Source organism: Solanum dulcamara, chromosome 1 (genome assembly GCF_947179165.1).
Source record: "Solanum dulcamara chromosome 1, daSolDulc1.2, whole genome shotgun sequence".
In the NCBI taxonomy this organism is placed as follows: Eukaryota; Viridiplantae; Streptophyta; class Magnoliopsida; order Solanales; family Solanaceae; genus Solanum; species Solanum dulcamara.
Window position 1 is genome coordinate 65,222,358 of NC_077237.1, and position 13,955 is coordinate 65,236,312.

Below are 13,955 nucleotides of genomic sequence, written 5' to 3' on the forward strand. Positions count from 1 at the left end.
GAATGAGTAAAGAAGTGTATAAAGAGAAGAGTTGCTTGAGAAAGTTTGATGAATAAAAGGAAGAAATAAGGTGGGTATTTATAGGTTTGGAGGAGGGACCTAACAATAAATAAAAATAATTACAAAGGATGATCTTGAAAATTCAATGGAGGATTGTGATCTCATGGATGATATCAAATGGAGGACTATTGATGTCATGAGTGATGTCAAATAGATCTAGATCTTTTCATGGTTGGTGAGATAAATCTTGTTTTAACAGAATACCCTTTTGGAGCTATATTTGTACAAGATAACTTCCTAATTAGGATTTGGTATCTCATATGAATTGTATATCTAGAAGTATACTTTAATGTCGTTCAAGAATCAACCAATTTGGAGCATCCTACCATGAGATATGAGTTTTCATCTACAAATACTTCATTTCATCATAACACCATATCTTGCAATTTTTTTTTATTTGACCTACATATCCTCTGAATATTAAAATATGGTCTTATGGAAGTTGTAGGTAATACCGTTGGGGTTATTCAAAAATTTGAATTACCTAATTTGGATTATTTTGTGAAAAGTTATGCCTAAAATAGAGAAGAAATATTATTTTCGTCTAGAATTGAAACACCACATACAACATTTTAGGGGGTGTTACAATATCCCCCCCTTGGGATCATTCTCCCTCGAATGAAGATGAAACTAGGGTACATGGATAACGAATATTATCAAGACATCAATTTCTCAAAGAATTCGATACTCAAATATTCAAACAACACATAATGAAATAGTCAATGACTCAAACTCAAGAATACACATCGACTCAAAGGTAGAAGTAAGGAATATTACCTTGAACATCATCCTCGGAAGGCATGAATAGATGAGGATATTTAGCCTTCATATCTTCTTCAGCTTCCTATGTTTCCTCTTCAATAAATTGATTTTGCCATAGGACTTTGACAGATGTCACTTCCTTAGTTCTTAATTTGCGAACTTGACGATCAAGAATTTGGACTAGAATCTCTTGATAACTCAAACTCTCTTTCACCTCAATGCTCTTAGTTGGGACAACAAGTGAAGGATCTCCCAAACACTTCTTAAGCATAGAGATGTGAAACACGAGATGAATAGCTGTTAATTCTAGAGGCAACTCCAATTTAGAGGCTACGTTACCAACCCTCTTCATAATCTGATAAGGAACAATGTAGTAGGGACTAAGCTTCCCTTTCTTTCCAAATCTCATCACACCCTTAATGGTGAAACTTTTAAGTATACCCAATCATATACTTCGAACTTTAAATCTCTCCTCCTAACATCAGTGTAGGATTTCTGCCGACTCTGAGTAGTCCTCACCCTCTCTTGGATGATTTTCACCTTCCTCATATCTTGGTGAACCAAGTATGGTCCAATCAACTCAGCTTCACCAACTTTGAACAAACTAATTGGTAATCTACATCTCCTCCCATATAAAGCTTCATAAAAATCCATTTGAATAATCGAATGGAAGATATTATTGTATGCAAACTCAATAAGAGGTAAATGATCATCCTGATTACTTTGAAGGCGATAACACAGGTTATCAACATATCCTCCAAAGTTTGTATCATACGCTCTTCCTGGCCGTGTGTCTGTCGATGAAAAGCAGTACTAAGGTTCACTCTTGAACCCAAACCATTCTGAAATAACTTCTAAAATTGAGTAGTGAATTGAGCTCCCCTATCAGAGATGATAGACAAAGGAATTCCATGCAGTCTAATAATCTCTCTAAGATATAGTTTGGCATAATCCTCTGTGGTGTCCGTTGTCTTAATCGGTAAGAAATGAGCCGATTTGGTCATCCTATTCAAAATCACCCAACTAGAGTTATATTGTTTATGGGTTCGTGGTAAACCGATAATGAAGTCCATATTGATCATCTACTACTTCCATTCCAGGATCTCTATATTATGAGCCACTCCACAAGGCCTTTAGTATTCAACTTTAATTTATTGGCAGTTCGGGCATTTGGACACAAACTCTGCTATATCTCTCTTCATTCTACTCTACCAGAATACTTCTCTTAAGTCATGATATATCTTTGTCGAACCTGGATGGATGAAATACCTAGAATTATGGGCTTCTGCCATGATTCTCTCTCAAATGCCATCAATACTTGGAACACATAATCTCCCTTGATATATAAACACTCCATCTCCCTCTTTGGCAAAAGCCATTACCTTATGCTTGTGAACCTCATCTTTCAGTTGAAGGAGAATGGGGTCCTGATCTTACTTTCCTTTCACCTTTGCAACTAGATATAATTTAGCTCCATTCCAGACTATTTTACCTCCCTCAATAAAGTTGATAAGTTTAACTCCCAAATGCGCAAATCTATGCACTTTCTTTGCCAACTCCTTCTTTTCCTCTTCCATATAGGCCGTACTCCCCATGGATAACCTGCTTAGAGCATCGGCAACTACATTTTCTTTACCTGGGTGGTAGAGAATGCTCATATTATAAACCTTGAGCAACTCTAGCCATCTCCTCTGCCTCAAGTTCAACTCTTTTTGACTGAATACATACTGCAAGCTCTTGTGGTCCGTGAATATATCCACATGTACACCATAAAGATAGTGATGCCAAATATTAAGAGATAATACCATAGCTGCCAACTCAAGGTCATGAGTGGGGTAGTTTCTCTCATGAGTCTTAATGTAACACTTCGGAATTTGTTTCACAAAGACTCGAATATTTCTTCACATATGCGTAGACTCAAACCGAAGGACTTGTAATTTTATATATGAGTTAAGATTAATTCCTAAGTATTTGAAGGGTATTAGATATGGTTTAGGGTCATAAGACATCTTTAACACTAAGTTGAGTCCAAAGAATTAGTCTCGACTAAGTTTCCGAATGAGTTCGTATAAGGGTCAACTTTTAACGAACATATCTCCTTGAATATAATGAACTGGATGACTCACAACCTACCAAATTAAAGGTATTTGAGTCTTCTTTCCAACGCCAAATATTGTAATTATTGGAGTTCGAATTCAAAAGTTATGACCCTTTTACTACAGACTAGTACTGTAGGAATTTTAGGCCTGGACTCTAACTGTAGAAAATTTAGGCTTGCCCCTCCAGTTGTGCCCGGCGCCACTATAGCGCCAGAAAACAGCCTCAGTAGTTTGTTCCTTGGAGCGATGCACCACTATTAGGTGTACAGGGTTTGAAGCCCATTTTGGCTTAGCGCTGCAGTGGTGCGACGTGCCACTATAGAGCCAGCAAGATTTTTGCTTGGTTTTCCAGATTTTGAAGAGGGACAACTTGGACATTTTCCCTAAACATATATACCCTACCTTGGAACGTTTTGGGATCATTTTTCAGTCTCTTCACCTCTCGAAAACCCTAATCTTCATCCTCTCTTCTCTCCCAAATATCTCCAACAAGATTTGCCCTCAAAAGTTCAAGGATTCAAGCTTCCCATTGAAGACCCAACAACAAGGTTTCTTCAAAATCTACTCTAAGGTATGTAAGGCTAACCTAAAATATGGATTGAGTTCTTCCATATGCCCCACAGATGTGTTGGATGAAAATGGTGAAAAGCTTGAACCTCCCATGGAGGTTTTCTTGAATTTTTCCCAAAATTATAGAAAGATTTTCTTTTTACTATTAATTGATTGATAATTTTCATGACTTGAATTACTAAATAGTTATCTTTCATATTATTGACTACAAATGAATCTTTGTATATGAATTTACATGTATTGTTGGTGTTCTTGAGTTGAGTTTTGTTGAGAGTATGGATTCATGTATTCATTCACATGAACCCAAGATGAGATTTCTTTTGTCATAATTGTCTTGAGGTTGAGATTGATGGTTTGGTGTGTATACATTGGTTGGGATGAAAAGAATGAATTGGGGTAGTTATGAATGTGAAAGGCATAAAAAAGGAACGAAACCTTGGTAGAGTTAGAATGTCCTTTTGTCTCTATAAATTGAACATAGAATTAAATAAGGATTTTGGAGTAGATATATGATGATGGTGTGATAATGATGTTTGATGATGATGTGAATGATGATATTTGATGATGATATGAATGAAGAGGTTATGTTGATGAGGATGTGGTGTGATGAAGTGGATTGGAGTCTAATGTGATTATGTGATATATGATTTGCATAATTTAATTTGATTAGAGTCTTATGAACATTTTGAAAATAAATGATCTTCTGAGAAGGAGTTTTAAATAAATGAATTGTGAACATTTTTTCATATACTATTTATACACTATTTTGAGTTTAAAGAGTGATTATTTTCATCTATGATTTGAAAAAAAAGTTTAAGCATGAGTTGAGTTTGAGAAGTCTTTTAATTATTTTTGAACATGAGTATTTTGAGTATAAACGAGTTGAGTATTTTTAAATAAAAAAAGGTCTATTTTGAGTTTGAGTTGAGGAGTTGATATTATGTTTTAAATGCATCTAATATTTTTTGCATTCATTGAGTTGAGATAGTATCGAATTCAGAAAGAAGAGTTTGATGATTGAAATGAGTTGATTGTGAAAGAAGGTCCAATGAGACTAGATGGATTGAGTTTTGAAAAGAGTCCAATGAGACTAAATGATTTGATTTGAAACTAATTCCTAAGAGACTAAATGAGTATTTTAAATATTTTATTCACTTGATAAATATGTACATATTGAGTCTTGGGAGGAGTATCGAGCGCCAAATTGGGTAAGAGTATAGTCCATCCTCGAATCCCATAAACTATGCCGCCAACATAGGAAGGGATTAGATCGTTAAAGTCTGATGTTTCCCATGGGATCGAACCGTTAAAGTCAAATGTTTCTAATTTTATTGTCTTGAAATGATAGGACTTGACTGATCGATGAAATTCATGATTGGTTAATTCGTTCATGCCCTGGCAAGGTATGGACGGACGTGGCAATGATGTGGCTCATTGTGCATCACCTACTTAGAGATGGTGAGATTGTTGTCGGTTAGAGAAACACCCAAATTGAGTGGATTGTGCATGATTTGATTGGTTTGATTGAGCTTGTTGATATTTGAGTTGAATTATATAACATTACATAATTTAATGTGCATATCTATTGAATTGAGTCCTTTGAATTTATGGTGGAGTTGATTGCATATGATTGGATTGGATGATATGTGATTGGATAGTGTACGATTGGATTGGGTTGGATAAGATGATATGTGATTGGGTTGAATAGAATGGTATGTGATTGGATTGGATCGGATTGTACATGATTGGATGAGATCGAATTGTAAATGATTTGATTGAAATGTATTGTACATGATTGGATTGGATTGTATGGTATATGGTTGGTCTTTGTCTGTAAATGTATACTTACTTTAGACTTATGACACTTTGATTGAGTCTCTCTTATTTTCTGATTTGAGATATTTGAACCAATGTTATTCTTCCCTGAGGTATGTTTCATTCTTCCATATTACATACTCGTACATACCATGTACTGATGTCTATTTGGACCTGCATCATTTCATGATGCAGAGACAGGTTTAAGATATCGTTAATAGGCGCACCATTGAGGATCCATTTACACTAAGCTTATTGGTGAGCCCTCCCCTACATTCAGAGGACACCACTTATGTTATTCTTGAGTTAAGTTTAGTCCTTTTCATTCTAATTTGAGGTAGCCATGAACATGTCATTGACACTAATTAGATAGTAGTGATAGAGGCTTCATAGACTAGATAGTGATGGATCGATTGAGTATCTTCTTTCCTTAAATTATTCTTGTCAAACTATTTTAATGACAAAGATTGGAGTTTGATTTGTTGGCCCATGGCCTTTCTTTCTTGAGTTAAATTATTGATTCAGATTGCCCACCAAATTATTTCGTTATTTTAAACTTTTTACTAATGGATTGATAGTGAGTGGATGTGTGATTGGACCAAGTGGTTCGCTTAGGGACCAATAATGGTCTTCGAGTGCCGGTCACGTCTAGGGTACCCTCTCAGGGGGTGACACTTAAGTTGTATGGAGGCATAGGCAATGACCTTACCTTTCCGCATGAACACACATCCCAACCCAACTCTAGAAGCATCATAATAGATTACAAAACCATCCATTCCCTCGGGCAGGGACAGTACTGGAGTAGTAGCCAATCTAGCTTTCAACTCTTGAAAGCTTTTATCACAAGCATCAGACCATTGAAACTTAGCTTTTTTCTGAGTTAGCTTAGTCAATGGTGAGGATATGGATGAGAATCCCTCAAAAAACCTCTTGTAGTAACCAGCCAAACCTAGGAAACCCCTTATGTTGGTTGGAGAGGTGGGTCTGGGCCAATTTTTAACTGCCTCAATCTTTTTAGTATCAACTCGAATTCCATCACCAGATATAATATGGCCTAGGAATGCTACAAACGCAAGACAAAACTCACACTTCGAAAACTTAGCATACAACTCCCTCTCCTTAAGAGTTTGAAGGACAATCCTAAGGTAGTTAGCATGCTCACTCTTACTTCTAGAGTAGACCAAAATATCATTGATGAAGACAATCACAAATGTATCTAGGTATGACTTGAATACCCGGTTCATGAGGTCCACAAAAGATGCAGGAGATTTTTTCAATAAACTCAAAATGACCACAGCGGGTTCAGAAAGCCATCTTTGGGATGTCACATTCTCTCACTTTCAACTGATGATAGCCTGATCTGAGGTCTATCTTAGAGAAGCGTGTGGCACCCTAAAGTTTGACAAATAAATCATCTATCCTGAGGAGAGGATACTTGTTCTTTATGGTGACCTTGTTCAATTACCGGTAATCAATGCACATTCTAAGGGACTAGTCTTTTTTTCGCACGAATAGGACAGGAGCGCCCCAAGGTGAGACACTTGGCCTAATAAATCCCTTATCTAGGAGGTCTTTCAACTCTTTCTACTCAGCGGGAGCCATCCTATAAGGAGGAATGGAGATAGGTTATATATCAAGAAGAATATCAATACCAAAGTCTATCTCTCTATCAGGAGGGATTTCGGGTAGATCCTTAGAAAAGACTTTAGGAAACTCACTCAAAGCAGGAACTGACTCAAGAGATGGAGCCTGATCATTAATATTTTTGACTCGGACTATATGATATATACGTCCCTTTGAGATTAACTTTCTGGCTTTAAGGTAGAAAATCAATTTACCCCTAGACACTACATAACTCCCCTTCCACTCTAAGATAGGCTCATTTAGAAATTGAAACTTGACAATTTGAGTCCTACAATCAACTGAGGCATAACAAGCATAAAGCCAATCCATGCCAAGAATCACATCAAAATCAACCATGTCCAACTCAACTAAGTCATCCATGGTATCCACGTGATAGATTGTCACAGTACAATTTCTATAGACACTCTCAGCTAAGATAGACTTACCAATAAGAGTAGACACACTAAAAGGCTCAAGAAGACACTTAAGAAGGATCTCAAATTTACTAGCCAAGTAAGGAGTCACAAAAGATAATGTAGCATCCAGATCAAGTAAGGCATACGCATCAAAAGAAAGGACTCGGAGCATACCAGCAACAACATCGGGTGTATTCTCTTGGTCTTGGCGACTACCCATAGCATACAGACGGTTTGTTCCCCCTCCTACCCTTGAAGTTGTACCTCTCTGATTACCTTTATTCTGCGGAGCGATAGAATAAAATTGAGCTCTACTACTTCCATCTCCTTGTCTCTTTGAAGGACACTCATTCCAGAAGTGACCTGTCTTTCCATATCCATAGAAAGCATTAGTGCCCACATGACACTCTCTCAAATGGAGCTTCCCATATCTAGCACATGGTGGCTTTCATATAAAACTTGATCCATACTTAATTGGGATTGAGAACCCTAAGCTCGGAAGTTTTGGTCACTCAGCAACGTCTGATTAGGTGTAAAAGTACTTGCTGAAGAAGGTGCATAATTAGAAGACCCCTTTTGAAAGAAGGACTTGTTACCCTTCCTTTGCTTCTACTCGTTCTCATTCCTAGTAGACTTAGCCTTTTTGCTTAAGTATTCCTCTCGGTTCTTTTTCTTATCATCCTCAACCTGCTGAGCATATACCATCAATCTAGAAAAATTCATGTCAGAAATCATTAGCATTGCCTTACATTCTCTCTATACATGTTTGCCTAGGCTAAAGACAAACTTCCTCATCTTAGACCTCATATGAGGAACCATTTCTGGGGAATATTTGGACAATTGAGTAAACTTCAAACTATACTTCTTTACAGTCATGCTCTTCTGCTTGAGGTTCACAAAATCCTCAAGTTTTGCTTCCCGTAGCTCTTGGGGAAAGAAGTAGTCAAGGAAAACACTTTCAAACTCATCCCAAACTGTAGATCTAGAATCCTCGCCGTGACTCTTCTCCCACTGGTCGTACCACATGTTCACCACATCCTTGAGTTAGTAAAAAATCAACTCAACACTCTCAACCTTGGTAGTATGCATCACTTTTAAGATCTTCCATATCTTATCAATAAAATTTTGAGGATCTTCCTCAACCTTAGACCCTGTGAAGACTGGCGGGTTTATCCTCAGAAAATCTCTAATACTTATGGTTGAAGACAACTCTTGAGAGCGAGAGCCAGGAGTTGGTGAACTATAGTTACCCATCTAGGAAGCTACCAGTTGAGTGAGCATGGCAATAGCTCCTCTGAATTCTACCTCCGAAGTAGGAGTGGTATGAATAGTAGGTATTTGGGGTACCTCCGTAGACCTTGTAGGTCGGCCCCTAGTTCTCGGTGGAGCCATCTCTGACTGTGGAACCTCAGTGCTGGCAACGTTCCTCTGACTGGCTGTACGTATAGGAGGCATGGTCTGCAATATATAAACGTACGAATTAGAAAGAAAGTTTGATAGAGTTAAACTCTATTACACGAACTCAGATTATGAAAGAAGTGAAATAATTTCTAATGTCCTATAGCCTCCTAATTATAAGTATAGTGCACGACATACCCATAAGCAAGAATCTACTAGACATGGCTTCATAGACACCCTAGGACTCTTGATCTCTATGCTCTTATACCAAGTTTTTCACGCCCCGAAAGAGTGCCCTAGGAGTGGCCGGCACTCAAAAACTATCTCTGGCCTCCGAGAGAACCACTTGGTCTCATCACTCATTTGTTCATCAGTGGAAGACTTAAGTAAAAATAAGAATACTTATGTGGGCTTTCCATTATCAACATCAAATAAAAGAAATAATCCTTAGAAGAAGTAGTTTCAAAGGAGAACTACTCCAATTACATCATCAAACTCTGTCTATAAAACCTCTAACACTATTATACGGTGCCAATGACATATCCATGGCTACCTCAAAAGAAACATAATACTCAACAATAATAAAAGGATAAAGAGTTCCTCTGAATACAAGAAGGACTCAACAAATAGCTGGAAAATAATGATCTTCAATGATGCGCTGCGCCTAGTGAGGATCTCTAACACTTGTATCTGCATCATAAAATAATGCAGGTCGAATGACGTCAGTACATGGAATGTACGAGTATATAAAATGGAAGAAAAGTAAGGACAGATATCAAAAAACTCCTCTCAGGAAGACTAGGCTCAGAACTTAACATTATCTTAACATCAATATGTAATGCAAGTTTAAAAATAATAATAATAAACAATGCTTACTCAGTTAGAAGTTTCTCTAACCGAAAACCATCACCTATGAGCTAGTGATGATACAACGAAGCGATTTCATTGCCACATCCATCCAATACCTTGCCAAGATAAAGGACATTACCATTTTGGATCCAATCATCAAAGTCCTCTTTTTGGGACATAAGAGGTATAGCCTACATCCTACGCTGGCTACGTAGTTCTTAAGTTTGATTCAATTAAGCTCTTACCCATCTCAGTACTCAATACTACTCCCAAAATATGTTCTCTTATTAACTCATCATCTAGTCTTATTGAAAAAACATCAAACTCATCTTATTACCTCTTCATCAATCATTACGCTTCAAAACATTATTTACATCTCATCAAAATATCTTGCTCAAAATATCATTTACTCAAATTCATTTAAACTCAATTCTTTTGCTCTTTCAAAACTCAATAAAATGCATATATAGTATTAATTAAAATCACTCTTTTTGTCAATAAATATTAAAAACCAACATCTTTACTCAAAATACGTGTAAAAATATTCATGAATATCAAATCAATGAGGATTCATGGAAAAGTAGCCATGAAAAATAATTCCAATAACATGAGAGATAAAAATAATAATAATCTCAATGCATAAATATATCTAACTCAATAGAAGAAAAATTAGCTCATTTAGAATTCAAGAATTAGGGTAAAACTCAACTTCAACTCAATTATGATGAATTTAATTATTGGGCGCATGGACGAACTCAATTCAATGCTATGAATAGCCTTACATACTTAGAATTGGAAGCTTTACTCAGAATTGAAGAACTCAATAACCACTCTTGAACCCATAGACTTTTCTCCTCGTCGGAGCATTTTGTGTATTATCTGGAGTATAAGAATCAATGAAATAGTATTTCTACATTACTAAAAACAAAAACTATATTTGAAAATAAGTAAAAAGTGTATAAAGAGAAGAGTTGCTTGAGAAAGTTTGATGAATAAAATAAGAACATAAGGTGGGTATTTATAGGTGTGGAGGAGGGACCTAATAATAAATAAAAATAATTACAAAGGATGATCTTGAAAATTCAATGGAGGATTATGATCTCATGGATGATATCTAATGGAGGACTATTGATGTTATGGGTGATGTCAAATGGATCTAGATTTTTCCATAGTTGGTGAGATGGACCTTGTTTTAATGAAATACCCTTTTTTGGAGCTACGTTTGAATAAGATAACTTTCTAATTAGGATTTGGTATTTTATATGAATTGTAGATCTAGAAGTATACTTTAATGTCGTTCAAGAATCAACCGATTTGGAGCATCCTACCATGAGATATGAGTTTTCATATACAAATACTCCATTTCGTCACAACACTATGTCTTGCAAAAATTAATTTATTTGACCTATGTATCCTACGAATCTTAAGATATGGTCTGCATGAAAGTTTTAGGTAATATTATTGGGGTTATTAATAAATTTGAATCATCTAATTTGGACTATTCTATAAAAAGTTATATCCAAAATACAAAAGCAGTATCATTTTCATCGACAATTGAAATACCACATACAACATTTTAGGGGGTGTTACACAGTAGGACCTATGACTGTGGAGTGTGTTTTTATTGGATATACTACAAATAATAAAGCATATCGATTTTTAGTTCATAAGTCTGAACATCCGAGTATTCATGATAATACGGTAATAGAATCAGATAATGCAGAATTTTTTGAACATATCTATCTGTATAAAACTGGATTTGAAGTATCTAATGAAGGTTATAAATGACATCGAGAAGAATCAAAGAAGAATGTACCTAATAAAGAGAATCCAAGGCGCAGTAAACATCAAAGGACATCTACTTTATTTGGATCTGATTTTATAACATTTCTTCTTGAACATGAGCTTCAAACATTCAAAGAAGCTAAGTCCATTGCGGACTCATACTTTTGGAAAGACGCTTTCAATAGTGAGATTGATTCAATCTTGAGCAACCATACTTGAGAATTGGTTGATCTTCCTTCAGAAAATAAACTTTGGGTTAAAAATGAATTTTTAAAAGAAAAATGAAAGCTGATGGAACTATTGACAAATATAAGGCAAGACTTGTCGTCAAATGATTTAGATAGAAAGAAGGCCTTGATTATTTTGATACATACTCATCTGTAATTAAGATTATATCCATAAGGATGTTAATTGCACTAGCTATAGTATATCGCCTTGAAATCCATCAAATGGATGTAAAAACAACTTTCTTAAATAGAGAATTGGAGGAAGAAATTTACATGAAACAAACCGAGGGATTTGTGGTTCCTGTTAAAGAAAACAAAGTTTTCAAACTTGTTAAGTCACTTTATGGACTAAAACAATCACCCAAACAATGGCATGCAAAGTTTGACCAAACCATGTTAACAAATGGATTTAAGATTAATGAGTGTAATAAATGTGTTTACATTAAAGACACTCTAAACAAAGTTGTCATTATTTGTTTATATGTGGATGATATACTAATAATGAGTATAGATTTGATATGAAAGATCTAGGAGTTGCCGATTTGATATTGGGAATTAAAATTCACATAACTCCTCAAGGTATAGATTTGTATCAAACTCATTATATCCAAAAGGTACTTGAAAAATACAAGTAATTAAACTTTACAAATGCTAAAACACCTATTGATGTGAACCTTGATCTTGCTAAGAATAAATGTGAAATTCAAGCTCAATTGGATTATGCAAGAGTGTTGGAAAGTTTGATGTACATCATAAATTGTACACGGCCAGACATAGCTTGTGCTATAAGTAAATTGAGTAGATACACAAGTAATCCCAACCAAAATCATTGGATGACAATGAAATGAGTTTTGGGGTATTTAGAACACACTCAAAAGTTTGTTTTGCATTACAATAAGTATCCAACAGTTGTTGAAGGATATAATGATGCAAATGGATTACTGGGTCAAGTGAAACTAAGTCCACAAGTGGATATGTTTTCACCATTAGTGGAGGATCGATATCTTGGAAATCTTCCAAACAAACATGTATAGCTTGCTCTACAATGGAGTTTGAGTTTATAGCCTTAGACAAGGCCGGTGAAGAAACAAAATGGCTCCGGAATTTCTAAGAAGATATTCCATTTTGGCCCAACCCAATGGCTCCTATATGCATACATTGTGATAGTCAAGCTGCAATAGGAAGAGTTGGAAGCGTTATGTATAATGGTAAGTCTCATCATATACGATGAAGACATAATATCATTAGGCAACTACTCTCTAGTGGAATTATCACAATCGACTATGTAAAGTCAAAGGATAATGTTTCTAATCCACTTACAAAAGGCTTAACTAGAGAGGGAGTTGAGCGATCATCAAAGGGAATGGGACTATGGCTGAGGACAAATCATCGTGGCGGTAACTCAACCTACAAGACTGGAGATCTCAAGATCTAGGTTCAAGGAGATCAAACAAATTCATTGATGATGGTTCAACATTGTCAAAATAATTTTTATGATCCATTCTTATGATGCGACAATGTTCAGTAACAAGGATAAGGCATTAGGACCTTTTAATAATATCTAAGTTTCATATAGAGCATATTAAATGGAGTTTCTATGGGATAAGATATTTAGATATCACCTATGTAAGTGTGAAGTGTAAGCCGCTTCAAGGAGAATCCAGTAAGGCCAGTTCTCTACGCACTTATGAACCAAGAAGTGTTCATGGATGAAATGAACAAAACAATGAAAACCAAAAATAGTTAAAGGGTTGATTGTGTGACTTATGTTGTCTAGGTATACACCAAAGCTCGATGGTTCAAAGATGTAACACCCCCCAAAATTGTTTGCTAAGATTTGAACATTTCTTCACGTGAGTGTAGACTCGGATCGGAGGACTTGTAATTTAAAACATGAGTTAGGATCAATTCCTAAGTAATTGAAGTGTGTTAGATGTGTTTAGGGGTCATACGGGATCTCTAACACCAAGTCGAGTCCAAAGAACTCCAATCGATTGAGTTCTTGGATGAGTTAGTATAAGGGTCAACTTCAAACGACCATATCTCCTAGGATATAAAGAACTGGGTAGTCCACGACCTACCAAATTAAAGGTCTTTGAGTCTTCTTTCCAACGCCACCAAGATTGCAAGTTTTGGAGTTTGGAGTCAAAAGTTATGGCCATTTTACTACAGACTAGTACTGCAGGAATTTCAAGCCTGGGAGAAATTGGGCTTGGCGCTCCAGTGGCGCCCCGCGCCACTATAGCGCCAAAAAACAGCCTCAGTAGTTTGGGGCTTGGCGCGACGCGCCACTAGAAGATGTGCAGGGTTTTAAGCCTACTTTGGCTTGGCGCTGCAGTGGTGCGACGCGC